Consider the following 5,000-nt stretch of genomic DNA (forward strand, 5'->3'; position numbering starts at 1 on the left):
TTTGCTTTTATCATTTGCTCATTTGTTAGAGACAGGTTCCCTCCAACACTAACACCATGGGTTTGTTGTTGCTGCTGATTGTTTGTTTTTAAGTGGATTTTTAATATTTGGGATTTCAGATCGATTTTCTTAATTTGGGGTTGTTTCCTGGGATATGGTTGATCAGATCTGCCTGTCTGTCTGTCTGTCTGTCTGTCTGTCTGTCTGTCTGTCTGGTGTTGGTGGGTCGTCAGTCCGTCCGTTTGCAATATGTATGTCTTCATTGTTTTTGTTTCTCTCTCTCTAGCCCTGGAAACATCTTTCTGAGAAGAACGCGCTGGCCTCCAACTCACTCCTGCTGTGCACACACAGAAATCACTGGTGAGCTGCTGCTGCTGCTGCTGCTGCTACTACTACTACTACTACTACTACTACTACTACTACTACTACTACTACTACTAGAAAGCAAGCACCATTTTATTGTTCCCTAAAACTACTCACATTAACCAATTTCTTTTCTTGTGTTTAATCAGAGATCCACCTGCCTGTCTGTCTGTCTGTGACATGCAAAAGAAGAAGAAGAAGAAGAAACTTCATCACCCCAACATAAAAAGGAAGACTCCTGCTTCACTCAGGCGATACAGGTCCTGAGCGGCTGTGTGGAGACTGCCATGATCTGAGGATCCATTCTCCCAGGAGCATTTCATTGAGAAAATATAGTTGCACCTAGGATTAAACGGGAGACGAGGGGAATACGAACTCTGGGTGGGTGGGTCTTATGACAGGCACCAGCCATCGATAGGCTGTTGTTTGTTTTGATTTTTGAAAAAAAATTTTTTTTGAGACTCGATTTTGACCAAGATGGCCCCTCTGGCTCACTGATAAAGTGAGCTGAGCACTGGGATTAAAGGCGTGCACCAACACTTCCAGGCCAGACCAGTCATATGTTAATGTGAAGGCCATTGAGTTCCTTCCAAGAGAATGAGTGGAGGAGGCCCTCCCTTACACAAAATGCCTGACCTGTCTGGGGGAAGCAGGTGCTTAATGACACTGCCATCTCTGCCCTACTAGCTCCCCTACTAGTGTTCCTGTTCTTGGTGTTCCTTCCTTAGGAGGGCACAGTGGAATTCCTGTTCCCCTGGTTTCGGGGATTTTATTTTTCCCATAAAGAATCATTTTGTTTAGAGAGCCCTCATTGGCCGTAAACAAGTGAATAAATGGATGGACCGATAAATGAATGAATGGACTGATGACTAATAAATGATTGATAGAATGAATGAGTCATTTCCAATTATCTATTAAACTTTCCATTGTTGGGCTCCTCAATCCCTTCCCACACCCCTCATTCACAGCCATAGTCCCTACTGACTGCCTGCCAACCAAATAAACAAAATAAACTCAACTATGCCTGACCCACAAAGCATAGAAAAGAACTCAAGGAGTGGCTGCTGTCATGTACAAAAAGAAAGTCTTCAAGGGGAGGAAATGAAGCAGATCATCTCAAGCCTGGTCAGTTTTTCTTTTTCTGGTTTATCTGTGGCTTTGACTATCATGAGTCAAACAGACTGCCTCACCTTCCAAGTGATGGTGTCTAAAGGTGTGAAGGCAGAGCCACAGCCCTTAGCACAAATGCTTGTAGTTTGTTGCTTTGTGAATGTTTTCAGACCATGAGATTAAAGTGTCCCTAACAGTTCTGTGCTAACTGGAACTCACTTCAAGAATACAGGCTGGCCCATCTGCTCAGGACAGAGATCTACCTACCTAGTCTACAATTTAAAGAGCAGTGTTTGGTTGTGGTGTGTGAGATCAGTGGAATACATTATTAATCAAACAGGTTTTTGCCATCTATTTCATCCTCTGAAGTTACTGTAATTGCTTACCACAGTGATAACCCACTACCTTCTTATCAAAGAAAGAGTTTAAGAACCACACCACGGTGGTAGAAACACATGAACAGAATTTTAAATTAAACTGAATTTATAAGATAAGGAGACCAGTTACATACACACACACACACACACACACACACACACCGCAGAAGACTTGGGCGAGGGAGCTGCTGGGAGCCTGTGAGATGGCTACACTGGTGTTCTAGGGGGAGGGCTCCTGAGTGTCAATCCCTATGATGGTGCCTTTTGGTACATCATCAAAAATGAGAGCACAATGAACACACATGCCTGTCACCACCCCAAGCACACATATGTCTGCTTGCCTGCCTGCCTGCCTGCCTGCCTGCCTGCTGCCTGCCTGCCTGCCCACCTACCCCCTGCCCACCCATCCGTCTGGCTGTGAAGGAACCCTGCACAGAGAGTGCCCGATGCCGTAGGAAGTCAGAAGAAAGGGGGTGGGTCTGCTGAACCCAGAGTCATGGAATGGCTGCCAGCTGCTTGTTGGCTACCATGTGGATGGTGGAACATGAACCCACAAAAGCGAGAGGAACCACGGCAGACAGGAGGGCCTGGGAATACACTGTATTCCATGTTTATGTCTGAGGTGCCTCCTACTTACCTGGAAACCAAAACAAATCCTTCCAAACATCTGACTGTCTGTCTGTCCCCTCCCTCCCTCCCTCCCTCCCTCCCTCCCTCCGTCCCTCCAGAAGTGGAAAGGGAGACCTCCTGAATAGAATTGGGAGTACTGGGGGGCAGGATAGTTGAGGGAAAAGTGGAGGATGGGGAGAAGAGAACATGCACAGGATCAGGAAGGATGAGGTGGGGCATGAACAGAGAAGGAGACCAAGGATACCTTAATAGAGGAGCCATTGTGGGTTTAAGGAAAAATCTGGCATTAGGAATTCCCAGGGATCCACAAGTAAGATGAACCCCAACAAGCAAAACAAAACAAAACAAACAAACAACAACAACAAACAAACAAACAAAACCACCTAGCAGCAGCTTTGGGTGTTGCAGAATCCTCAGGGACAGACACTCACTTAGACAAAACTTTAAAAATTTTAAATTTAAAAAATTTAAATGTGGCCTGGAGAAAAGGGACCTGTTCATCTGCTGCTGAACTGCATGTCATGTGCCACTCTAGTGCTACTGACCATAGAACTTTCATCACCAAGGCATGTTAGATTTCTGCTTTTTTGATATTTCAGCTTTGATGATGTTATGAAATGTCATCTGGTTGGTTTGTGTTTGATTTTTTTACTTTTAATTTTTTAATTTTATTTGAGCTCTTAGATATTTTTAAGGAGGGCAATGAGTGTTGTAATAAATTTCCTCATAGGAATGATTTCACTGTGTGCCAGGGTTTGTGTAGTGATTTAATTTTCTTGAGGGAATCTCTCTCTCTCTCTCTCGTCTCTCTCTCTCTCTCTCTCTCTCTCTCTCTCTCTCTCTCTCTCTCTGTCCTCTCTCTGTCACACACACACACACACACACACACACACACACACATTCATTAATTCTAGTTTTGTTTTCTCTCATTCCTCACACACTGATGAATGAGTTATTGTATCTCCACTACCATGGGCTCTGGTGTACCCACATACCAGGGAGGGCGAGGCCCTCCTTGGGAGGGATCTCTAAATTCTGTCATTTCATTCAGGGCAGGTCCTAGGCCCGTCCCCTTGTGTCCAGCCTGAGGCAGCATCCCTCTATTTGGAACAGGCTCCCAAAGCTCATTCATAAACCATGGTAAAGACTGATCTACTACCCAAGGCCCCAGTGGTTTCTGTGGCCTCCTCCCTGAAACTGCATCCATGGAGTCTGGATCCGTCCCCTGTTGGCCTCTCATCCATCAGTCTGGGATTCAAGAGCTGTCTTTGTGGGTTTCATCATCATGGTCTTGACCGCTCTACTCACCGCTCCTCCATCTCTGTCACTAGGTTCCAGGAGTTCAGTTCAGTGTTTAGCTGTGGGTATCTGTCTCTCTGTCTCTGTTTCTGGATGAAGGTTCTAGGATGGCATATAAGGTAGTCATCGACCTTATCATCAGGGAAGGGCTATTAATGTAGTCTATTATGGTATCTGTCGTCCTGCTCTCCTCTATTCTTAGCCTCGACTGTACCTGCCAGATAGGTCCACCATAACTTCTTCTCCCCCTCTCTTTTTTTCTGGATCACTCTCCCTTCCCCCGATGTTCCCAATCTGCTCAGGAGATCTCACCTCATTCCACTTCTCTGGGGTATAATGCATAGCTCTTGGAAACCTCCCTGTTTCGCAGACTCAAAGGCACTGGGGTTGTATGCTGACACTCCCCTGATCCATATCTCAAATCCATATATGAGTGAGTACATACCATGTTTGTCTTTTTTGATACTGGGTTTCCTCACTCGGGATGGTTTCTTCTAGTGCCATCCATTGTGTAAATGTACCACATTTTCTCTATCCACTCTTCAGTTGTGGGGCATCTAGGTTGCTTTAGGATCTGAGCTCCTAGAAATTTTTTTTAAAGCAGGGTTTCTCTGTGGTTTTGGAGGCTGTCCCAGAAATAACTCTTGTTAGATACACCTGCCTCCACCTCCCGAGTGCTGGAAGTAAAGGTGTGCACCACCAATAATCTCTTAGATTATTTTTAAAGGTGGGCACTAGAGGTGTAAATTTCCTCATATGACTGATTTTACTGTGTGCCAGGAGTAGTAGTTGCAGAGTGCTTTCTATTCACTCTCTCTCTCTCATTTGGCCTGGCACACGGAAAGTATTCCTGGACAGTAAGACTTTTCTACACATTGAGAAACACTGTCTCAAATAAAATATAAAAGTGACCTGGCCTGAAGCCCAGGCAGGCAGAGCTTACTCCTTCCCTCATAATTCAGATTCCCAGCACTGTTTTTGTTTATTTGTTTGGTTGCAAGTAGATTATAGTGTGTTTATGACTTTGTATTTAATTATATAGTTTTTCTTGTTGTTTTGTGTTTTGGTTTTGGTTTTCGGAGAGAGAGACAGGGTCTACTTGTATCATCCTGGCTGTCCTGTTACATAAACCAGGATGGTCTCTAACTCTGAGAGACCAGCAGGCCTCTGCCTCCCAAGTGTTGGGATGAAAAGCACCCACCTCTCAGAAAATTTAAACTT

General features: G+C 44.8%; 1 long non-coding RNA gene across 1 annotated transcript in view; it reads left to right on the top strand.

Moving 5' to 3' along the window:
• LOC121137941 overlaps positions 1-1,213 on the top strand; it is a 1,841-nt gene extending 628 nt beyond the window's left edge. Inside the window, exons 1-2 of the long non-coding RNA XR_005875199.1 lie at positions 1-360; positions 513-1,213. The exon at positions 1-360 is cut by the window's left edge and continues 628 nt beyond it. This is a non-coding gene — a long non-coding RNA (uncharacterized LOC121137941). The remainder of the gene's footprint in view (positions 361-512) is intronic.
• Positions 1,214-5,000: the final 3,787 nt, after the last annotated feature.

The sequence above is a fragment of the Mesocricetus auratus genome, unplaced genomic scaffold (assembly GCF_017639785.1).
Source record: "Mesocricetus auratus isolate SY011 unplaced genomic scaffold, BCM_Maur_2.0 contig_4016_pilon_obj, whole genome shotgun sequence".
NCBI lineage: Eukaryota > Metazoa > Chordata > Mammalia > Rodentia > Cricetidae > Mesocricetus > Mesocricetus auratus.